The sequence below is a fragment of the Rhineura floridana genome, chromosome 8, assembly GCF_030035675.1.
Source record: "Rhineura floridana isolate rRhiFlo1 chromosome 8, rRhiFlo1.hap2, whole genome shotgun sequence".
In the NCBI taxonomy this organism is placed as follows: domain Eukaryota; kingdom Metazoa; phylum Chordata; class Lepidosauria; order Squamata; family Rhineuridae; genus Rhineura; species Rhineura floridana.
In genome coordinates this window covers 66,522,498-66,547,884 of record NC_084487.1, presented here as the reverse complement: position 1 = coordinate 66,547,884, position 25,387 = coordinate 66,522,498, and the positions used below count along the sequence as shown (strand labels likewise).

The following is a 25,387-nucleotide window of genomic DNA, read 5'->3' as shown; positions in this document are numbered from 1 at the left end:
TGTGGAGAATTAACTTGGAAGTCAAGAAAAGCCCTGCTGTAACAGACAAAAGGCCTATCTAGTCCAGCATCCTGTCTCCCACAGTGGCCAACCAGATGCCTTTGAGAAGCCCCCAAGAAGGGCATGAGGGCAGTAGGACTCTTGCACTGTTATTTCCCAGCAACGGGTATTCAGAGGCATGCTGTGTTAGATCCTGGAGGTAGTATAGAGATTGTGACCAGCTGCCATTGATAACAGGTCATTGCAAAAGTACTAAGTACTAGGTGATAGGAAAACTTCTGATTTCTATTGTGAAGGCAGATGGGACCATGAAGTAAGGCATGCACATTATGTTTCCTCTCCAGCCAAAGCAGCTTCAGTTCTTGTGTACTACAGATGCAGAAGCTTCTGGGTTCTAGGAAGGCAGTATGAAGTTTTGGTGCCCCACTACTGCCTGCCTTGAGACTGGGTGGTATCTGGGATGCTGTGGCAGAAATTGTTCCCTGTGCTTGTGGATCCCAGCAACAGTCCCACATGATTCGAACCCCAGATTTCCGGCAAGCAGTGATGGTGATTGAAATTAGTTGCAATAATTGAAAAGTTTGAGGGCTGTGTGATACATCAAGGAGAGGTCAGAGATTAGGAACAATTAGAGATTAAGAGTTCAAGGGGGAGTCATTGCTTCAAACCAATTATATAAAAGCCAGTTCAAATGCCGGCATCTGCAAACTGTTCTAGATGTGGAGTTGGGAGACCTGGGTTCCAATCTCTGTTCTGCCACAGATTGACTGGGACTTAGAATCACAATACCAGCCTCAATTGACCATTTGTGAAATTAATTGGAATAGCTGTGATTGATCCAGATTTGGCCTTTGAAACACTTACTGGTGCTATAGATATAATCAACATCATTTCTGTATCTGCTGGAAAGTTTCCATTTGTGAAGGTTCTTGTGTATTTTCTATTTCCCATTCAGTGCTGCTCATACCACCCTCTGCGTGGGTGGAGGTGAGATGCACTTTTAGATGGCTAATTATACACTTCAGCTTAACTAGACACTTTGAAAGATGGCACAGTCTAATTGCAGATTAGTGTCTATTTTGTCAGGGTCTCTACATGGAAAGTTTTGGAAATGAGTAAATAGAATCTTAGCAGTCTGTTATGGGCAGCAAAGGTAAGTCCTTGATTTCAAATGATAAGGAAAGCTGGAGATTCTATTACCTAGATCAGCCACCACCAGCACCCCAACCAGAAAAAAACAATGAAAACAATATAGATGTGATGGATTTTCTAACTACTAACGATGCCTTTATTTATGTTCTATAAAATATTCCCTCTCTTTCAGTCACATACACACAATTGCCCTTGACATCACTGGTAGCTCTAAAACTTTTTCTTCCGCCATCATGTCCCCATGCTTATACTGTATAACAGTACTTCATAATTTTAAGAAAATGTGAAGTCCGCCTTCTACATACAGGGGGGCACCAGTGTAGACTAAATGAAATTAATGGGATTACTCTGAGTTGGGTCTCACCCATTCATTTTCTTTATAGTGTATGTTTTGGTTGCTTCTCCAAGGCCACAGTCCTATGCCACTTACCTGAGATAAGTATCATTGAACAGAATGGGACTTAATTCTGAGTAGACATGTATACAGTTAGTCTTCCTTCATGCCTTTTCTTGATATTCCATTTGATACATCACATTATACTGCATCACTTTATTTGTACCTCCAAACTAATGTAGCATGCCAGAAGGGTAGCCTTGTTAGTCAGTCATAGCAAAAAGATCAATCAGTTGTTAGGACTATAAAGATTTAGTTACTCCGTTACTAAGTAGCAAATTCTCACTAGTATTCAGTTACAATAAGTCCAGGTAAGTGTCCATAGGACTGTAGCATAAACGTTCATGGACTAGAGTCCATCAGATATGCCCATAATTGCTAGCACATTGATTTCATGATCATTACTGAATCCTTTTATGCCTTCAATTCTCAATATTTACTTTTCTGACCCTCCCCATTGTAAAAACTCATTGTTGGTTATAGTAGTTACAGGTAGCTAGAGCTCAACAGGTTCTGGAAACATCTGCCAAACATCTACTACCTGAACTCTGATTCCAAGGGTCTTTTCTTTAGTCAACTGAATGTTAAGGGAAAGGGAATTGCTTAACCAAGGGATCTCTCTACATGTTTCTGCTCTCCTAACTTAGTGCATTGATTGTTGTGGTCATTGTCACAGTAGATATTTTGGATAGGAGGCAGTCTGCTGGGAATGTTGGACACAAGACTTCTAGTGATTTCCAAGTCAAGTCAATATCCAGTAAATTATTTTGTGCCTGAAATATGCAATAGGGCAGGGGTTGCCAACCTTTTTCGGTTGTCATGGGTACATTTGGAATTTTGAGAGTGCCGTGGGCACCACATCCATTACATGCTTTTCTCCACCCCCACCCGCAGATAGAAACATAGAAAGCATGTGCACTCGCATACACATTCTTCACTTTTCCAAGGGGTCTGAACAAAAGTTGAATCCAGTAAAATTAAAATGGATCCATTTGCATGATTCTACATGGGGTCCCCCTCCCCCAAAAAACACCATTAAATTAAAGCTTACAATGGTAGACTACAAAGTAAAAATCACAGAGCTGATGCTTCTCAGCACCCTAAAAATATAGATCCAAGGCATAGATCTTCATGGAACTTCATGGTTTTTATGCGAGATGACAACAAAACCACCAACACATCACTAAACATATCTTTGGACACGGGTGATCTATGATTTGATGGTGGTTTCAAGTGGATTCCTTGTAAAAATTAAGATGATCCACAAAGATCTGTTGCTGAAGAGGGCAGTGGGAGTGTGACTCGGAGGTTTTGTGGGCTCCAGGGGAAATCCTCCAGGGTGCCCCAGCAACAAGGGAAGTAAGTAAACAGGCTGAAGGCTAGATGAAAGTGACAAAAGAATACTATACCCAATGAGAGATTCATTTGGAACCTAACAATCACATGCAGCAGTCTGCTTGCAGAATGAAGCTTTCTGGTTTCCTGCACCTGTCCTGTGTTTACCAGAGGTCACTCCTGAGTCTTAGAGACCCTAGGGAAATAGGGTTGCCAGGTTCATTGCCTGAGACTGATCCTGTATCTTTAGGAGAAGAGAAAGTCAGCCAAGTGCAGGTGTTCTTGCAACCCTGTAATGGGAAAAACCACAAGGTGGAATTCTCCCTTCCCCCTGTACAACTTTTAAAGATACAGAAGACCTCTTGGAGGCCGGGCCTGGCAACCAAGAGGTCTTCTGTATCTTTAAAAGTTCTGTAGGGGGAAGGGAGAATTTCACCTTGTGGTTTTTCTCATTACATTGTTGCAAGAACACCTGCACTTGGCTGACTTTCTCTTCTCCTAAAGATACAGGATCAGTCTCAGGCAATGAACCTGGCAACCTTTTAGGGAAAGGTTTGGGATGTGGTGCACGGAATGCAGCTTGAGAAGGAACTTCACAGAAGACAACAACACCTCCAGAGGGTGGCCTTTGAATTTAATTCAATGTGTTTGGTGAAGGTCATTTCTTTCTCATACATTTTGCATCAGAAGACCCTGTAACGCAGGGGGTGGAGAACCTGTGTGTCCCTCCAGATATCACTGGACTAGACAGCATGGCCACTGGTCAGGGATGATGGGAGTTGTAGCCCATCAACATAAGGAGGGTCACACGTTCCCCACCTCTGCTGTAAAGTGCTGGAAAGCAACATACCTGCAACAGAATTGTATTACAGTATTGTAATAAACGAGGTATTCTCATAGCCATACATCATGTTACAGCTATACATCATGTGTGTGTTGAGAAATTTGACTTTGTCTAGCAAATCATAAATACTAGTGGTTTAACTTCCTTTCTCTTCCCACCTCCCTTTCTTAGTGTGAATATTTTGCAGAGGAGCTAATTAAATTCTTAATCTGATCCTGAGCTGTGAGAAATCTTTGCTTGGATGCACATGATAAATTCTTACTGTAGTTGATGTGATTTTTCTTTTCTTTGTGCGATTTGAAGGTTTCTATTACTGGAGGATTTTTAAATTATTGTATAAATACTTGTCAGAAGGATCAGCTTCTTGCAATAGACTGTCAAAAGGTACTAAAATAAAACTCACTCTGTGTGTGTGTGTGTGTATGTGTGTGTGCTCAGTACAGGTCTAGATGATAATTGGGAGAAAAGTTTCCTCCAGCTCCTAGCTAATTAGTTGTGGGTTTAAATTCTTCCTGGCATAGGACACTGTTATGCTTAGTGTAGGATCTCCATAACTTACAGGATCAATAAGAGCTTTGGGGTGGGGGGAAGCTATTTTGTTTGCTGAAAAAAAGGCTCCACATTTGTGCTATTTTGTGGTGCATCTCCTCCATCAGTAGGGCATCTGCACAAGGCATTAGCTGTTATTCTGGTATTATAGTTTGTCAGCTGGCACATCTGTTGACTTCCATATTTTCTAATTGAGTTCCCTACCAATGGGAAGGCAGGAAGCATGAAAACTTGCCCTTTAAAATGGCAGCTTGTCAGCTTGTCTGTGTTTTGATCCCTTCTAATAAGAGTGCAAAGTTTTGTTTCTAACTGGACTCATACCAACAGATTTATCAGGTTTTTAAAATGTTTTGCAGAAGCTGAAGGTCACCGTTGCTGATTAAACTTCAAATTTGTATTTTAGCAACCAGTAAATGAGTTGACCTGGGTGGAAACTGTTGCTGCAAAAGGGCAGGGCACATGTGTATCAGTGATAGGATTTCCTAGGATATCAGAAATAGCATGAAATAGATAGCTCACTGTATATTGACCTGTGGATTTATTTTTATGTACTCCAGCATGTGTGCATTGAGATAAAGTCTATGGAACACCTAAGCAAGAAGGTCTGTAGTAGCCTGGCAATCAAGGGCAGTTTTTCTTCTTGGGCGAGACCTAATTGGTGTATGTGTGAAAGTAGGATTATTATTATTTTGCCACATTGTGCATTCCTTTACAATAAGGCTAATAAAATGTTGAACTCAACAAGAACATAAGGCTTACTTACTCCTGGGTATACTTTTATAGTCCTGTTTTATAGAAGTTGGTTGTTAATATTATTATTTCCCCAGGATGTATTAGCTGCTTAATGTAAACATTAATGTAAGAGGAAAATGCGAAGTTCCTTTTAACTCACTATTTATAGATACTCTAGTAACTATATGCGTGTGTATATACTCAAGTTATATAGTAACTATATGTGTGTGTATATATACATGCAACTCAGGGTAATATTTCATGTATCTTATGAAGTGGACTATGAGAGCTTCTGCCATAATAGATTTGTTAGTCTTTAAGGTAGCACAGTATTTCTTGTTTTTGTTGCAGCAGGCTAACATAGACTACCCCTTTGGAGAAAGTTAACAAAAAATAGTTTTTCTGCCTGTGGTACACAAAGTCACTTGTGTAATAGCTGGAGCAGACTCTCTTCTGGTAACATTTGGTTGAACATGTGCTGCAGGAGTTAAAGTATGTAGGTTCCTTTATATGTTCTATCTTCTCAGCAAGAGCAAAGTAGATGTTCATCTTAACTTTAGGCTGCACAATAGTGCTTACCAAAAAGAGAGTGATGCAGTGTGGATGCAGAGAAAAGAATGAATGAGATGATAAGGAGGCTTCCAAGTTTTACTGTTGCTTATGCCAAATTAATCAGTGAATGATGAAAGTCATCATGTAGAGGCTGGATACTTTTCCTATCTTTGATGGGATTCTTCACACTAGTAGTTAAAATAGTAACACTTCTGTGCAAGATTTTAAGGACCACTGAGTTCAATGGAGCTTATGCATATGCATAGTATTGCAGTTATGCTAATCCTTAAAAAGAAAGAATGAAAATCTACTATGCTGTCTATTACTACTTTTTGAGGTGTGTTCGTGTGTGAGTATATATCTGTAAGAATGAATCAATAGCTGCCAGCATTTTTGGACTCACCTTGGGGGCATGTTTTCAGTTATTTTTGCATAAAAACAAGGTGAAATAGATCTTTTCAAAATGTTAACTCAATCAAATGGATCCTTTTAATCCAGCAAATCAGTGGTTTGAGCACTGAACCCTTTTCTTCTTTCTTCCTGTACCCTGAAAAGTTGTGCTTGCCACCCATTTGGATTTCTGTAGACTGAATGTGGAAGGAATGGCAGCTTTGATATTGGTAGTTACATAAGAACATCAGAGGTCTGTTGGATCAGCCCAAAGTGCCATCTCGTTCAACATCCTGTGCTCACAGTGGTCAACTAGATGCCTATGGGAAGCCTGCAAGCAGGACCCAAATGCAGCAGCACTCGTGATCTCCAGCAACTGGCATTCAGAGACACATTACATCTGATACTGGAGATAGTACATAGCCATAATGATATGTAACCAGCCACTGATAGCCTTATCCCCCATTAATGTGTCTAATCCCTTTTTAAAGCCAACCAAGTTGGTGGCTATAACTACATGTTATGGTAGCAAATTCCATTGTTTAACCCTACACCTCCACCTCTCTTCCCTTCCTGGATTGACAAGTAGAAGTCCTTGGCTTGCCAGCTCCCACTCCCTTCATAACGTGGACCTTGGAAAGAAAATTCCAGAATGACTTACAGGTTGTTGGCAAGCACTGTAACAAATTTGCTAGTTGTTATATCGTCTAGTTGGACAAAGGATGCACTCCCAAAATAAGCACAAAGTGCTATAGTGCAACTTTTTAAAAATGGTGTGCATTAGTCATTGTCAGTAATTATCATTGCAAAAGGAGTAAAATTGTGGAGAGACCCAGAACTGTACAAATAACCCTGTGCAAGTAGAGGAAGATGAGTTTTCATTTCTAGCTTCTATCAAATATTTTATAAGCATATCTTTGAGTGCCTACTTTTTCCATATAAATAAACTTAGGAAAGTGAAAATGTTAAGAAATGCCGGTGTAAAACCCTAGCAATAATTACTTAGCAATCCTTAGATCAGAGCTCTGCTATGGGCTCCTGCTGGGAGGAAGGGCAGGATATAAATCAAATAATAAATAAATAAAAATTTGATCTCTGCATCATACTGAGAAAATGATCATCATTTCTAAATGTAAAACTATCTAGCTGCTGAAAAAAGTAAAAGCTTTTGTTCACCTGTTTATTAAAGCATCAAGTGTTGTCTCCATTAACATTCTACAAGATCATTTGCAAAAGTACAGCCCCAGAAAATGTGCTCTACAGCACATCACGGACTTGATATAACAAAACATTTATGTTCTGAACACCTGGTCTGTTTGAGCTGCAATTGTATTTAAATGCTACATCAGAAATCCAGGGAAGCAAAAATGGAAGCACAAGAGTGAAATGAAACAGATTTTGCATGGATGTTAGTAGCCATCGAAATGTAGGCTGCAATATGCATTCTGTGGTCTTCATTTGGAAAGGCAGCCACCACCTTTACACTGATCACCCAAGGTAGTGTGATAATCTGGATATGTTCTCACCTGGGAACGTAAGCCAAAGCTGTTGGAAAAAAACACTGCACAGTATTGAATGTTTTACTCGAATCTATGTGACTTAGGCTACAATCTAATGTTATGCACGCTTGCCTTACCTAGGAATAAGTCCCATTGACCTTAATAGGACTTACTTGTGAGTAGACAAGCATTGTTTAAATGCTTAATAACTGGATTATTTGTTTGTTTGTTTGTTATTTAATTTATATCCTGCCCTTTCTCCCAGTAGGAGCCCAGGGCGGCATTATGCCCAAGTATACTTCAAATTGCATCTGCCACATGCCTACTTAAAGGAGCAATATGGTGCTCTTTACCCCTGAAGGGCCTTGAAATGGAAGACTTGTTCTGTGAAGAAGAAATGTTTTCTGAAATGGAAATACATCTATTGCTGTGCGCCTCTCCTTTGACAATTTCAGGGAGCACTTTGGCATCTCATGGTAGAAAAAGAGACAGCATCAGTCTCCTCAGAAAGTTGTGGGTGGAGCAGGTAGATCTCTGGACAGCTTGCAGTAGATTGGCAAGGGGTTTTGACACTCAGTTGTTTAAAAATAGCAACACAATTCCTACGTGCATGCACACATGTGCACACGCACACACACTCACACACACACACACACATACACACACAGAGAGACAGCTGAACTGAAAAAGAAAAAGGCTTGGGATGAAAGCCAGGAGAGGATTTCTATTTGAAAGGACTGTGTGTTCAGTTCTGGTACTGGGCTGGATATCGTGTACTCAGAAGTAGCCAATGAGCCACTATTTTATACTCTGCTCTGATAAAAAACTTGAGATTTTCTTGTACAAAACAAGATAGATTCTACACGTCTGAAGTCTGCCTAGCTCTGAACTGAATTATGTTTTACAAGCAGATGCCTACATAATTTAAATTTACAGTAAAACTGATAAATGATGGACTGAAATTGTAGCAAATTTGCATGCACCTCTACATTGTTCAGCAATATTATGAGTATTTCGTATTCTGTTTCTGTTATTCTGTTTTCTACTACTGAGCAACCTAAGTATTATCCGTGCATGGACTGTGACATCTAAATAAAACATCTGTTAATCAATATATAATAATATATTTTAGATTTCTATAAAAAATAAAGTGCTACTCAATATCTCTCATGGACTATATTATTTAGTATATACTGATGAGAAAGGAAATAATCCTGGACTTCCGGGAAGGGTGACTTAGCCTGTGCCTGCTTTTGAGACGGGCTCCTGCCTCAAAAGAAGCTTATTCAGATATATCAGTCAGTTTTTTCTTTTTTTTTTGACTGATTAAACTTCTCCCGGGTAGGGAGAAACGAAGAGATTAACCTCAAAGCCTATTTTTGTTGGGACGACCAGATCTCATTAATTTATGGGACGAGGTCCAGCCGACGAAGGTGGGACGGATTTTTAACAGCAAGCTCTATCTGTTAAAGCGAAAGTTCATCTTATCTTCTAAGAGAGAACGCACTAACAGGCAAGCACCCTTCTTTCTATATTTTTCTTTTACTTGACTTAAATTGTTGCTGTTTAAAAGAGATTTGCCAGATTGATCGGTTTTTGACATCTCACTGGGGAGCCGTAACTTCTCTCTGCTACGCACTAATTAATAGCTTATCTCTGTTTTTGTTGCAAAAAGCTGTCCTGGATTTGCATTCTAAAGATACACACAGAAGAGGGATTTCTATTCCAGATTTTTATTTTGAGAAATATTATACTGTTTTGAGACTACTCTCTTTTTGGTCTATTTTATTTTGACGAATCTGTTTCTTGACGATTGCCATTAATTGCTTCGATCCTGGGAACTGCATTTTGTTTACTTAACTATTGGAGAGATAAGGCTGTCTGCTCTGTTTATACTGTGATGTCACCAAGTTTGGAGTATTAACCCAATTGTTGCTGAAATAAGAAGTGGTTTTCCTATATTTTTCTTTTAAAATGGCAATTAAGAAAGTGGCTGAGAATCTGGAAATAACTATGTTTCAGAGAATAATGAATGAGATTGAGATAACGAAAATTGATTTGAGTAAAATGAAGCAGGAGATTAAAGATATAAGGGTCCCTGTGAGAGAGGTGACCCTGGAAGGGGTCCCTGTGAGAGAGGAGACCCCGGAGATTGGAATAGGGGTCCCTGTGAGAGAGGAGACCCAGGAGACTGGAATAGGGGTCCCTGTGAGAGAGGAGATCCCGGAGATTGGAACAAACGTGGAACAGGAACAAGATTTGGAGTCTATGGACTTTAGAAATAAAATCTATTGTTTGGAACTTAATGTTATCTCTGAAGAAATTAATGAAGATTCTAGAGATAAAGTTATCAATGGCATGGATTATCTTCTGGACTGGAATGATGTGATGGAGCCCAATATAGAGAAAATCTATGGAATTAACTGCAGCCATGTGACAATGGAAAAACTTTTAAGAGATGACCCAGTGTATTTTGAAAAAAAGAACAGAGATATGATTTTACAGCAGTATTTCAGCAACTTATTCAGAATGGATGGCAAGAAAATATTTGGGATAGAGGTAATTCCCATCAGACTCTTATTATATGACTATGGCTTTGACAGCAAGATTATTATGGAATACTGATAATGGAAGATTGGATATTGAAATTACTGGACTTAACAAGACTACTGAAGATGGAAGATGGAAAATGGAACTAATAGAGATAATAGAACAATGGCTACTGAAATTACTGAACCTAACAGATTCTGATGTGATGGATTAATTGAAATGTTTATTTTGACTATGGTTATGACAATAAGATTATCATAATTAGTAATGAGATGGATTAATCGATATGCTTATCTGGAAAAAAAAATTGATAGATATATTTCTTAAAGAATTGAAACCTCTCTTTGACTTTTTGTGGAAAGAATAAAGTAATGTTTATGAGATTTGATGATTAAGTAAGATAACTACTGGAGGAAAGTGATTTTATAATATGACTTAAGAGACAGGATTGCTATATATTATAGACTTATAACTGATTTGATCTTTGACAAATGGGAAGTCAATATTTTACTCTTTATTTTTTATTTTTGTTTTTTTTTTTTCTTCTTTTCTTTTTTTCTTTTTGTTTAACTATTTTTGATTTTGTTTTTTGTCTTTGAATGTTTTATGATTTTGTCTTGTATGTTTTATGAAAATCTGAATAAAAATTATTGAAAAAAAAAAAAAAAGAAAGGAAATAATCCTCTTTGCAAGCATACTTCCTATTCCAGTACTTTTTACTGCATTCCAGTTTAGTTGCCATTTATGCTAATCCCCCCCCAGCAATTTATAATCAACCATCTTGGACTTTAGCAAAAAAAAAGTTGCATTAATTCACCATCAATGAGAAAATGTTAATAACAATCACAGGTCCTTCATAGGATTATAGGGTTACAGTCATGGCCCTATATTAAGGGTAAATCAGCTGAATTGCAGCCTGCCATTATAATGAGAAATTGGGGTCTGGGGGGTAGTAGTTCTATAGCTTATAGTTAGAAAATGGTTTAACAGATTTATCTGAAACTTAGTGTAGGTGGGAAGACTTGAGGATGGCCCATGACAAATTCTGGTGGAAAGGATAAGAGATTGCTTATTTTGAATTAATCAAATGTTTGATGAGCGATTCTGGCATTTTGACAGATATTGTGTATTTTCCCCTATAGACCTTCCTCGACTGGATTTTAGGAGATTTCTCCCTTTGTACTGAGTCTTTTGGGAAATGGCTTGTTTAGTTAGGTCAAGGAGAATGTTTTGTATGTGCCATTACCTAGTAGCAGTGTTAACAGGTTTGGAGTTTTCATTTAAAAGGCATATTTCTGGCCAGTGTTAACCTAGCCTATAGAGGCAATAAGGAAATTCATACACCTTCTTAGTATGGACCAGTGTTGCCTAGCAACAACTTGAGATGAAATGCTGGCCCTCATTCTGCTATATAGTCTTTTAGTTGCCAAGGGGTGCAGAAAAGGGCTGTTTCCCTTCTCTGAAGGGTAAAAGAGATGTTGAAGGAAATTGGGGGGGGGGAAAGGATCCTCCTCGTCCTCATCATTATTATCTGAAGTGGATATAATAGGAGAGAGGAGAGAAAGTCGGAGTTTGAAGGGGGTAAGATACACGTTAAGCGAGAATGGAGAAGGGGAGAAGAAATTACAGGAATAGAGTAAAACAGTTTTAGAGGCATTGGGAGGAGGAGTAAAATATAAAATAAGCTGATCTGCTTGGAGTCTCTGGATCAGCATATGTTTTCTAAAATGGGGAACTGAGTCAAAATATCTGGAGATATTAATGTCTGTATTTAACTTGAGGAAAGCTGAACTGTGGAACTCCTTGCCACAAGGAAAACAGTGTGCCAAATAATTTAGCAATTTGCCTATCCTATTCTAAGTAGGGGTGTGCAGTAGATGGCCTTCTGTCGTGCCCGGGTTGGGAGTCAAGAACAGAATCACTTGATGAAAGCAAATCAGTTTTTATTAGAGTAATTTCCAGACATAGGCTTCTCCGCCTCATGAACTCTTAACACGAACCAAAACCCGCAGCATGGAAGACAGTTGATAGAACAGAGTTTCCAGCATTCCCCGTCCCTTATCAAGGGGGCTTTCGGGCCCTGATCCTCTCACTCCGCCTCAAACTGCCCACATCTACGCCCCTTCCCTCCCCTTTTCTTTGGCGCCGTTTTAACTGTCTTCGGGTGCGGGGCGATGGGGGGGCGGCTGCCTCCTCCCCTTCTGATTCGGAAAGGATGGTAGGAAGTGGGGGGAGTTGGCCCAACGCGTCAGGCGATTTCTCTCTACCCTTCTCTGCAGCCGAACGACCTTGGTCCTCCTCCTCCCTCTCTGTCCGTAACGGCAGCACATTCCTAGGGGGGGAGTGTGTGAGAACCGAGTCTGTTGTCTGTTCAAGATTTTCCCCCTCTATCTGGGAAGCTTCTCCCTCCCCTCCAGACGCCTCAGCCCAGCTGCCCCCCTCTCCTAGTTCATTCTCAGAAACATCAGAACTCCAACCATAGCTCATGACATCATCCTCTTCTCCATGCTGTACTCCCTCCCACCCTGTTGGTTTGGGGCGATGAGGGAATTTCTCATGAAAGTGTCTCACTAAAATGGGGGCGTGAACGTCTTCTGCTTTTTCCCAGGATCTGTCAGCTGGCCCATAATTCTTCCAATGGATTAGATACTGCAGCTGGTTTCTCCTTCTCCTGGAGTCCAGGATCTGCTCCACTTCAAACTCTGTTTGTCCCCCCACCAGCATCGGTGCCCCTGGAGATTCTATCGGCCTCAGCTCACTGGGGGGGGGCAGCCTTCGTTAGCAAGGAACGATGGAATACTGGGTGCATTTTAAAAGTCTCTGGCAACTTTAAACGAAAAGCCACTGGGTTTATTTGAGCCTGGATTTCGAAGGGTCCCACTCTCCTATCCTGCAACTTTCTGCACTTACCCGGCATGTTAAGGAAGCGGGTCGACAGCCATACTTGATCGCCCACCTTGAGGGGGGGCCCTCACACCGACGTTGATCAGCAACTCTTTTGTATTCCCTTTTGGCTTCGTCTAATTGTTGTTTCAACACTTGCTGGGCTGCCTGTAATTCCTGGAGAAACTCCTCGGCCGCGGGTACCGGCCCACTGCCTGAGTGGCTGGGAAAAGCCTTGGGATGAAATCCATAATTAGCAAAGAAGGGTGTTTGCCCTGTGCTGGTGTGCACGGAATTATTGTAGGCGAATTCTGCAACATGTAAATAGGAAATCCAGTCAGTTTGCTGGTAAGATACGTAACAATGCAGGTATCTCTCCAAAACTGCATTAAGTTTCTCAGTTTGTCCATCAGTCTAGGGGTGGTGAGAGGAGGAGAGCCTTAGCTCCGTTTTCAACTGCTTCCAGACAGCCTTCCAAAATTTAGCTGTGAACTGGGTGCCTCGATACGAGACGAGGCTGTCTGGTAACCCATGCAATCTGTAAATCTCTTTTATGAACACCTTTGCCGTCTCCCTAGCGTCCAAGGCCCCAGAGCAAGGGAGGAAGTGGGCCATTTTAGTCAATGAATCCACGATCACCAAAATAGCAGTCATTCCTTGTGACCTTGGTAGATCGGTTATAAAATCCATGGAGAGGTCCTGCCAGGGCCCCTTTGGAGTGGCTAAAGGTTCCAACAGCCCTGCAGGCCTTCCCGTGCTTGTCTTCGCCCTCAGACACACGGCGCAGGATTTTACATAGTTCTCAACATCTCTGCGCATTTGGGGCCACCAAAAATCCTTAGCTACATTTTGAATGGTTTTAAAAATGCCAAAGTGCCCAGCTGTGACATTGTCATGGCACTGATGCAATACTCTGAGTCTGAAGTCCCCTGTTGGCACATATCTGGCAGTTTTAAACCACAACAACCCATCCCTCCAGTGGAAACTTACTTCTGAGTCCGTGCTCTGCTCCATTTCCTGGATGTAATGTTGTATGTCTGGATCCCCCTGCTGGGCCCTCTTGAGCTCTTCTTCCCAGGACGGCTGGCAGGCTCCTAACGTGAGTTTTTCCAGTGGGATGATGTGTTGGGGGGGGTGTCAGCTTTTTCGTCTTTGTATTGGGGTTGTCTGGATAGGGCATCCGCCCTCTGATTTTTTGTATGGGAGTGGTATTTTATTTTGAAGTTAAACCTGGCGAAAAACTGCGACCAGCGTATTTGTCTCTGGTTCAATTTCTGAGCTGTCTGTAGACTCTCAAGGTTCTTGTGATCAGATCGTACTTCTATCTGATGTTGAGCCCCCTCTAAGTATTGCCTCCAGTTTTCGAATGCGTCTTTGATAGCTAAAAGTTCCTTTTCCCACACAGTGTAGTTTTTCTCAGCATCCTTGAGCTTTCGAGAGTAGTATGCACACGGGTGCAGTTCCTTCCCACCCCTGTCAGGCTGCAAGAGAACCCCCCCGATCGCCCGGTCCGAGGCGTCAGCTTCCACGACGAAAGGCCGGGTCGGGTCAGCAAAGCGTAGGATAGGTTCGGAGGCAAATTTCTCTTTCAGCTCTTCAAACGCTCTTGCTGCCTGATCTGTCCATTGAAACTTCCCTTTTCCCCTTAAACAGTTGGTGAGGGGGGCGGTTAGTGTGGAGAAGCCCGGGATGAATTTCTGTAGAAGTTGGCGAAGCCCAAGAAACGTTGCACGTCTTTCTTGGTGGTTGGTTGTCCCCAATCCAACACACAGCTCACCTTTCCGGGATCCATCTACACTCCCCCTGCTGAAATTCGGTATCCAAGGAAGTCCAGGGAAGACAGGTCAAAGCCACACTTTTCCAGCTTGGCATATAGGTGATTCTCTCTCAGCCTTCCCAGCACGGTTCTCACGTGTTGGTCATGCTCTGACTGGCTCCTTGAAAATATCAGGATGTCATCCAGATAACAAACCACGTACTGGTCCAAGAGGTCTCTAAATACTTTGTTCATGAACTTCTGGAACACTCCTGGACTGTTACTTAACCCGAACGGCATGACCAGGTACTCAAATTGACCATAAGAGGTGTTGAAACTCGTCTTCCATTCATGTCCCTCCTTCATTTGGACCAAATTGTATGCCCCCCTCAGATCCAACTTTGTGAAAATTGTGGCAGAACGCAATCGATCTAATAACTCTGGAATCAGGGGCAGGGGGTAGCTGTTTGGGATGGTAATTTGGTTGAGGGTGTGATAATCATTACAAGGTCGTAATTCACCCCCTTCTTTTTCACGAAGAGTAGGGGGGCTCCTGCAGGCGACTGCGAGGGACGAATAAATCCCCGCTTCAAGTTCTTTTCCAAAAATTCTTTCAGAGCTACTCTCTCTTGTTCTGTGAGGGAGTAGATTTTGCCTGCAGGAATGCTCGCTCCTGGCACCAAATCGATAGCGCAGCCATACGGCCGATGGGGGGGTAAAGTCTCAGCTTCAGTTTCACTAAACACATCCTCAAAGTCCAGGTATTTCGAGGGGAGGGTCACCTCCTTGACCTCCTGCACAGCTCCTGCTAGGGCTTTTATTGCTTTCTCTGGCTGACAATTTTCGTGGCAATACTGGGACGTAAACCACACGACTGCTTCTCTCCAGGCTATTTTTGGGTCATGCTTTATCAACCATGGCATTCCCAGAATCACCTCAAAGTTAGACAGGTCTGACACACACAAGGAAATGAACTCTTCGTGCCCCGAGATTTCTAGCTTCAAATCCTCAGTGGCTCTAGTGACCCCCCCAGACTTTAATGGTCTGCCATCTATCGTCTCCACTGATAAGGGGGCTTCTAGTTTCCGATACGGGATATGATGGCGTTTGACTAGGGCGGTATCGATGAAGTTTGTAGAGGCTCCACTGTCGATCAACGCTGTTGAGTTGAACTGCACTCCTGTGGAAGTTGTAATCCTAATGGGTAATACCAGAACTCCTTTTAGGGGGGGATGGGTTAACAGAGGCCCTTTACACAGCGCTGCCCCCAGTCCTCCAGCCTGCACTAGGACTGGGTGCTTCCGTTTCCCGACGGCCCTGTTCGGTCTCCTTTCAGTTCACAGTCCCTGGCTAGATGGCCTGGCTGGAACTGTTGGCAGTTAAAGAACTAAGTAAGAGTTAAATTTCCATAAGAGAGCAACAAGGCCAAGAAGCCCAGAGTCCGTGCAGATCTCAAGGACAAGTATCCAAGGCAACCAGCTGGCCTTATCTATAAGACTTGGCAGATCTGGCCAGTCGGAGTGGGGGTCGAGGAGTTTGTACAGAGAGAGAGCTTGTGATATATTCTATTGTCAGTAAAGTGACTCTTAAAACTTATTACTTGTCTGGCTCATTGCGTCAACTGGAATCTAGCCTGTCACTATTCTGTTCTGCATCCTGGGCACCTGCTTGCGCCAGATACAACATCCAACAGGAACAAATAAAGCAGAGGCGTTCTCTGCGACGTCTGTCTCTTTCCTCCTCCGACAGCTTCGTCCGCGCCCCTCCCGAGCCGTCCCCCGCGTTGCCTTATGTCCCGGGGGTCGAAGGGATTTTACTGCGGGATACTGAGGCTGAATATTTTTGCACCTCTTGTTTTCTTTCTAACCGTCTTCCTTCCAGTCTGTGATCAATTTGTAGGCACAGCTGGATTAGTCCAGACAAGTCAGTTGGAGGTGCGACTCTGGCCAGCTCATCCAATATCTCAGCAGTCAGTCCACTTCGGTACATAAACATCAGTGCTGAGTCATTGTATCCAGTCTCTTGAGATAAGATCTTAAAGGCATTGGTGTATTCCAGCACAGTCCCTTTTCCCTGCTACAGGGCACTCAATTGCCTAGCCACTGTCTCGGCTCTTTGGGGATCCTGAAACATTTCGGTCAGGGCTTGTATAAATGCTCCATACCTGCCCAGGATGGCATCCTTTCTGATCAGATAGGGGGTGATCCACTTGGCAGCTTCCCCATCCAATAGACTGATCACAAATGCCACTTTGGCAGCATCATTGGGGAATTCTGCATCCTTAATGTCCAGGTACATCTCACATTGGGCCACTATAGTGGAGATCTGGTCGCTCTGGCCCGCATATTTGGGTGGTAATCTAATTGGGATCTTGGCCACGGCGGCTGCAGGGGCTGCCCGCATTCTATCTATTGTGGATTTCAGGCTCTGGTTGTCCAATTTCAAGGTTCTCACAGTTGCTAACAGGCTTTGAACATCCGACTGTAGGTCTGCCACGCTCGACCTCAGTAGCTTCACTTCTTCCGTATCAGAAGTGGGCTTTACCCCCCCAGCAGCTCCCTTTTCCATCTTGTCACGTTCAAGTGGCAGGAGTAGGAGGGTTGAGTAGTTGGTTCTATCAAACTGTCGTGCCTGGGTTAGGAATAAAGAACAGAATCACTTGATGAAAGCAAATCAGTTTTTATTAGAGTAATTTCCAGACATAGGCTTCTCCGCCTCATGAACTCTTAACACGAACCAAAACCCGCGGCATGGAAGAGAGTTGGTAGAACAGAGCTTCCAGCATTCCCCGTCCCTTATCAAGGGGGCTTTCAGGCCCTGATCCTCTCACTCCGCCTCAAACTGCCCACATCTACGCCCCTTCCCTCCTCTTTTCTTTGGTGCCATTTTAACTGTCTTCGGGTGTGGGGCGATGGGGGGGCGGCTGCCTCCTCCCCTTCTGATTCGGAAAGGATGGTAGGAAGTGGGGGGGGTTGGCCCAACGCATCAGGCGATTTCTCTCTACCCTTCTCTGCAGCCGAACGACCTTGGTCCTCCTCCTCCCTCTCTGTCCGTAACGGCAGCACATTCCTAGGGGGGGAGTGCATGAGAACCGAGTCTGTTGTCTGTTCAAGATTTTCCCCCTCTATCTGGGAAGCTTCTCCCTCCCCTCCAGACACCTCAGCCCAGCTGCCCCCCTCTCCTAGTTCATTCTCAGAAACATCAGAACTCCAACCATAGCTCATGACACCTTCACGGTCCCTTCCAACTCTGTCATCCTGTGTAGATGGTATTAGTTGCCAGTTGGGTATTTGTAATTTGAAATAGTAGCTTCAATTGTATGATGGCATCAGTTGCCTAGACTCTTTGTGTCTATTCCATTGAACAGGCAAAAATGAGATTTAGGTCCACCACTCCACCACTGACAGCCATCCAGGTCCAAGGAACTAACCACAGGATAGGATACCATACCATATTCATATTGCCTAAATAACATGTGGCCCATAACAGCTGCAATTCTTCAGGATTTTGGAGCTTAAGTAAACATTGAAAAATACAACATGTGAAACTGAAAGGTTTTTGTTGTTGATTGAATATCTGTATACTATGGAACAGGTGAAGTGTTAAAAGGATAGAAATTATATTTTCCCTTGCAGGAAAAAGGCTTTTCATTGTTCAGCTTAAAATGTATCATGCAAAAATATTAACTATTCAGTAGTATGGAATGTCCACTCATTTAGAAAAATCACACTAAGATTAGAATCCTTTGCAGCTATATCCTGAAGTAAGTCTTACTGTGGCTTTCTCCTAAGGCAGTCTTACTCTCAAGTAAATGTGTACAGTATTGGAGCATTAAGTGTTGGAAGAGAAAAATCTCAAATCTGATTAATTTCTACTAGGGTGAGCAGGAGAACTACAGACAGAAAAGTGCTTCATTTTGGAACCCATGTTCTAGGTTTATTGGAACACATGCTACTTGTGATACAGAAACAATCAGTGACTTGACAGATGTGGGATTATGTGGGCATTTTAGAGTCTTTGACTGCATAACAACATTCTACCCCCAACCCAAGGATTCCTAGGAACTGTAATTTACCCCTCACAGAGCTACAACTCCCAGTATCCGTAACAAACTACACTTCCCAAGATTCTCAGGTGGGATGTGTGATTTGAATGTGCTGTAAAGGTATGGTATGTATGCAGCCATAAGTGTGTTTTGTGTATGCAAAGAAGTGAGTAGAGAGAAGAACATAGTGAGGCTCAATCTACACAGTACCTGAAGTTCCATTTTATTTTAAAATGCACTTTTTTTAAAAAAAAAAAAGCCAAATCAGTCTGCAAGCCTGAGTAGAGAAAAGGTGGGAAGAGAGAGACTGCTTAACCCTTTTACCTTTAGCTGTTTAGTTTTGCAGCTCAAGGTTGCCGTCTCCAAGCTACCTGTTCACCTACCACGAGAAAGATAGAGGAACGATAACCAGACTTTGAAACTTCCCCATCCCACCCACTCCGCACCCCATGGGTGAAAAAGCAGGTTGAGGAGGAGGATTTGCACTAGAAAAATGAGTGGAAGAGAAAGGGGAAAGTAGCTACTCTCTACTACCCATCTTTCATAACCTTCCAAAGTTGGTTTTATTTCTGACTTCCCAGGAGGATCCCTCCGCCTGTGCAGCCTCCGAGATGGGCTCCTGTCTTGGATGACACTTTTTCAGCTTTAACCAGTCAGAAGGGTCTTTTTTGACTGGGGATAATTTCTTCCGGATAAGGAAGAAACGTGAGCTTTTCCACACAGCTTTGTTGTGATTGTTGGAGACTGGAATTCGTCAGAATTGTCTGTGAAAGAAGGTCTTCCAGCTGCACAGACGGAGCGAGGATTTATAGCTTAGCTCAGCTGAATAAGTGACCCGTTGTTTTTTTTTAAGAAAACAGACTAACAGGCAAACATCCTCCTGTCTACGCTCATTATTTTCTTATCTATACAGCTAAAGAGATTTGTCAGAGGATCAGCAATTAAGAAAACCTGGGTGAGCCAAAAGTTTCCTTTTTTTACTTACAGAATTAAGGGGGAAGAAAATAAAAATAGTCTATCTTTTTTCTTATTGCAAAAAGCTGAAATGGAAAATAGAATTTTAAAGATTACAACGGATGAGGGGTTTCTGATTGGAAGAGAAAAGAAAAATCTTTTTGATTTATAAGACTTTTGGGTAATAAAAGTCTGGGACTATTTTTCCTGTTCTACTTCTTTTTTTTTTTTTGACGAATCTGCACATTTTTTCTGTTACTAGTCATTTGGACGCTGTGAACTAAAGCTGTTTTTGCACTTCTGGGCATACAAGAGATAAGGGCTGTCTAGAGTGTGACGTCAGTTGGTTTGAAAGATTAACTCCTTTGTAACTGGGTAAAGAAATAAACTGCTCTTTGCTTGGGACATTGAAAATTGAAAGAGTTTTGTTCCTTTGGCTTTAAGAATGACAATTAAGAAGATCATGGATGTACAAGAAGGGACTTTATCTTTAGACATGTTTCAGAAAATAATGAATGGGATTAAGTCAATAAAACAAGAACTAAGAAATAATAGTCAAGCGTTGAGAATTGAATTCGACGAAATGAGACAGGAGCTGAAAGAAATTCAGGATTCTATGAGAAAGGAGATTAAAGATAGATCTGGAAAACCAAAAAAGGATGAAAGAGAAATTAAAGGCAAGGTTCAAACTATGGAGATTGGATTAAATATGGACCTGGAAAAAGATTTGGATTTCCTGGCTCTGATGGATCCTGGAGATAAATATTACGCTTTGGAACTCAGCACTGTCCCTGAAGGAATTGAAGAGACTGGAGATAAAGATATTATCGGTTCAAAAAAATTCCTGGACTGGAAGGACTTGATGGAACTTGAAATGGAGAAAGTTAACAGAATTAATCCCTGTTTTGTGTCAATGGAAAAATCTTCAAGAGATGTGCTAGGGTATCATGTAAAAAAGAGGAACAGAGATGTGGCTTTGCAACAATACTTCAGTGATACGTTTGGAATTGATGGCAAGAAAATATCTGTGATAAAGGAAATTCCTATCAGACTCTTATTATATGACTATGACAGCAAGATTATTGAATGCGTAAAGATGGAAGATGGAAGATGGAACCAATACGGATAAAGGAAGAAGAGTGATCTGTAATTACAGGATTTAGTAGTCTTGATGAGTTGGATTAATTGACATGTTTACCTAGAAAAAAAAATTGATGGACATATATCTCAAGGATTGGAAACTTCTCTTTGACTTTTTGTAGAAGAATAAAATGATATGATGTTGATGAGATTTAAAACCAATTAAGATAGCCGCTGGAGGAAGGTGTTTTTATAATCTATTAAGAGACAGGCTTGCTATATATTATAGATTTATAGCTGAACTATGACAAATCAGAAGTCAATATTTTTTATATTTCTTTTCTTTTTTTATTGTGTTTGTTATTGATTTGTGTTTTTTCTTTTTGTATTGTGTTGGTTTTGAAAATTTGAATAAAAATTAATTGAAAAAAAAAACAAAGTTGGTTTTATTTCTATATTTATTTATTTTAATGGAGAAAAATAATATGTAATTCCATGTAATGTGTAGTTTGAGCCTGAGAGTGACTTTGTTATTTTATACAGCATTCTTTTTAAAAACAAATAAATGAGTAGTAAAGCACTTCGTGCCCAAAAATGTATAAAATAAATCATTCTGATTTTCTCAAGATACTGACTTTTTTATAGGGTAACTCAGAACATCTGGCTGGTTTGTCGGCTGTATTTGGTCTCATTAGCCACATTTTGCACAGATTTCAATCTTTTATTTCATTATCTGGAATTATGCATTGTTCATCCAATAAATTAGATACATTCATTCTATATAGCCCAAGGGGCTTGTGTATGCATGTTTCGGATCTGCAGGAACACCTGGAAAAGCTTGTTGAAACAGATCACATTTCACAGTAACATGTATCAGTTTTGTACAATTGATCTTACTGGCAGTAAGATTTATTTCCTCTTGTCCAACCAGGGAGAACCAGACATTGGAGGAGGGTTCCCCGTATGAACTCTCTCATTTCGATCAAAGGTGGTGGGGTAAAAATTCCAGCATCCAAATCTGTGTGGTATTCTTTTACTGGATTGTGTATAAATGCTGGTAACAAGGAATGGTCCACATATGTATTTTTAGGGGCCGCCTTGCTCTCTGGGCGGTGCCAGGAGTGTGTTTTGCCACATAAAATGATCCCCTCACAAGTGGCTATTTCTCTAATATAGTTGGCCTATCAGGCAGAGTGGTAACCGGCGGTAACGCAGCTGAAGCTCTGCTCATGGCCAGAGTTCGATTCCAACGGAAGGAGGAAGTCAAATCTCCAGTAAAAGGGGTCGAGGTCCACTCAGCCTCCCATCCATCCGTGGTCGGTAAAATGAGTACCCGGCATATGCTGGGGGGTAAAGAAAGGCCGGGGAAGGAACTGGCAATCCCACCCCATATATACGGTCTGCCTAGTTAACGTTGCAAGATGTCACCCTAAGTGTCAGAAACGACTCGCACTATAAGTGCGGGGACACCTTTTCCTTTTTATCAGGCATTAAGAACTTCGCAGTCATGGAACAGCAAAACTGCAAGAGAGAATGTTCATGTGGAATGTTTCTGTCACTTGCAGTTTTTGACACCTGTCTTTGTGACTACACTAATTACCTGTGTGAGGAACGTATTGTTGGTTCCTTCCTCTTTCTGCCTACCAGTAGATGATTGGTGCTGCCTGAGCTGTTTGTGTGGGCCATCCGATTAGTGCACATCAGCATAGATATTCTTTTGCTCAGCAATCAGTTTTCAAACAAGCTAGTAACTAATACACATTTAGGTAACCTGCAGCCCACAGGTCACATGTGGCCCTTGGGCTATCTCCCTTGCAGACCCCCGAATGTCATGCTGCCTTTGAACTGACTGTGATCTTCCCTGGAGCAGCCTTTCACTGCCACTGAAATCGGTGTACTGCCACTAGCACTGCAAAGTTTCTGCTTCGTCTTGCTCTGTCTGGCAGATTCGAATGTTGGCCCTCTGAGAGTGGGTGCCAGAGCATCATCCAACAGACACTGGCAGGTACACTCACAGGACCAACCAGTGTTTACTTTGTATTCTACCTGGTGTGCTTTCTGTTTGGGTATATAGTATGGTGTGGGTGGGTGTGAGAGAGAGAGAAAGGAAAGAAGGAAGGAACAGATCAGCTCCCTCATACCAAAGGCATTTCTGATATTTCCTTCCAACCACAGTTCCAGCGATGTCACTGGAAATCTGGGCCCCATTAGAAGAGGTGGTCCAGTACAGTGTAAAGAGCTAGTCTCAATAAAATGGGAAAGTCTCATGCAGATATATGTTTACCGCTAAAGCAGTAGTGACATATGCAGTGAGGTGGCACCATGCAGATGGCATCCTGACACTGCCATCACTGGTGCTTATGTGAACAGGGCAGCGGTGATGTTAAAGTTGCCCAGTTGTACTGGTAGGGCCACCGCCACTAATCCACCACTCTAGCTGGTCATCTGTGCAGCCCCAACCTCACTGCCATCCTGCCCCATCCCCATCCAAGTAAGTAGCAATGACTCCAGTGTTGGGAGGCTGGCTCTGTGGCTCTGCCCTACCACATGAACAGCTACTGCGTTAAAGGGCTCTTTAGCTTTAACTGGCATGAATGAAAGGTTGCTTGCAATGCAACATCAATAGAGAATAGCCATTCAAGTTAACTGTTTACAGTGACTGTATTAGTGGACTAAGATGTGGACCAAAGTAAATGTTTGCTCAGTGAATTAGCATGACAATAATGATTCTATTTTTTGACACTACTGATGTTTCATTCCTTCAGAGAGACTTTATCATAAGCACCTGTGGGGTTCTTGGATCCCTGTGGTTAAGAATCAGTGAAGGTTCCAAAAGCTCATATCAATCAAAGCATGGTAGTAAAATTACAACTTCATATGATTTTGGTGTACGTGCTATATCGATTTTCTCCTGTGAGAAAAATGATGAACAAACAATTGAGTAGTTACATGTGTTTAATCTATTAACTAGAATGTCCTTATCAGTTGGCAGATTAGATTTCTCTTTTGTATTAAGGAAGCTGGATAGTACACTAAATACTTGGTTCAGCCATAAAGGCATACTAACAAAATGAACAACATTTATGGATCACTTTTAAGGAATGCATCTTTGTCACTGTAAAAACAGGTTTAGCAAGCTGGGAATATATGTCCACATTGGGCTTTTGAGGCAGACCATTTGTATAGCTAGTCCAGTAATGGCCACTTTGACTGGCAGTGCCTTTCCAGGGTCTCAGGCAGAGATCTGTCCCCAGCTCTGGCACTAGAGATCCCATAGCTAGAAATGCCCAAGATTGAATATTAAACTGTCTGCATGCAAAGCATGTGTTGTACCACTGAGCTACAGTGACCCTTGTCAGGATCATCTCTAGGGCCAGACCACTGGCCTAGATCTCCCCTCCCAACAGCAATGCCACAATGGCCAGCAGTCCCCATAACACTTACCCGATGGGGAACTCCCTAGTGCAGCTGAGGAGCACTGTCAGTGAACCCCACTTGCAAAGAAACAATCAGGAGCTCGCTTAAAATAACTGATTGTTCCTCTGGAGTCATGTCCTTACCTGACCCACACCTCATGTCATATACCATGTCTGCTGTGGGATGGTGGGCATGGTTTGAGGGAAATGGCCAATTACTTCCTGGCCAGAGATTTGCCACCGCTGCCATAATTCATTTTCTTGTTTTTTATTTAAAATCCTTTTTAGAGTACAGTTGTGCTGCTGCATTTGGAGCAAAGCAGCACTTTGGTATGTGGGTCCAGAGGTGCTCTGAGAACTAAAGAGAGTGGGCAGGTCTTTGCTACAACAGCAGCATATCCTCTGTTAAAAAGTTTTTTTTTAAAAAAAGATGGTTTAGTAGGGATCACTACTGCCTGGGGAGAAGAGGAGGGAATGACTGACCAGGCAGGCGGCTGGGATGGGACCCTTCCTTTTTCTTCAAAATGCCTTGTCAAAATTGTCAGGTGAGCTTGAGGCAGCACCTGATGACTTCTATAAGAAGTTTTGAAGAAAGGGAAAGGTCCCTTCCCACCACTGATAATGGGGGGGGGGAGAGAGAGAGAACCAGTTTGCTTTTCCTTCTGATAAGTGAAAAAAGAGGCTGTCATCCCTCCCCTAACAGCTTGGTAAGGGAGGGGCAGAGAGAAAGTTGGGGGGGAGCCCAGACCTTATCTTGTCCAGGGCCCCCTCAAACCTGCCAGCACCACTGCTCCCACTTGATGCATGCTTTATTTTTGTAATATATTATTATGATAATTATTTATAGCACTATTAATACACCTGCTTTGTTCTTCCCCCACTCCCACCCCACTCCTGTCAGTGTTACTCTGTAAAGTGCAAGATCCTTGTGCTGAGCCTCTTAAAACTGAAACATTACTATCTGATTTACACTCATCTCCAAAACACTAGAGGTTTGGTTCCAAGTGAATTAATATTTGCAAACAAGAAGAATTAAGTAGTTCTTTTTTCCCCTTTTACATAGGAGAAAGAGCCTGAGCATCAAAGATCTCGACTGATTCCGCCATCACTTGAACTTTCCTTCTGGTTAGAAAACAGTATTGATTCCATTCACATAAGGTATCTGAAGTCATGCTTGTATCATTCTTGCATGTGAAATGTTCACTGTGCTTCTTTATAGAAGTACCTGGTTTTAAAATTTTTGAATCAATGGAGAC

General features: G+C 42.0%; 1 protein-coding gene across 3 annotated transcripts in view; it reads left to right on the top strand.

The window, feature by feature from the left end:
• Positions 1 to 25,387, top strand: part of SYT1 (synaptotagmin 1) — a 533,241-nt gene that overhangs the window by 121,718 nt on the left and 386,136 nt on the right. For all 3 annotated transcript variants that reach the window (XM_061639659.1, XM_061639661.1, XM_061639658.1), the window contains exon 2: positions 25,195 to 25,289. The gene's annotated coding sequence lies outside the window, so the exon portion shown is untranslated. The remainder of the gene's footprint in view (positions 1 to 25,194; positions 25,290 to 25,387) is intronic.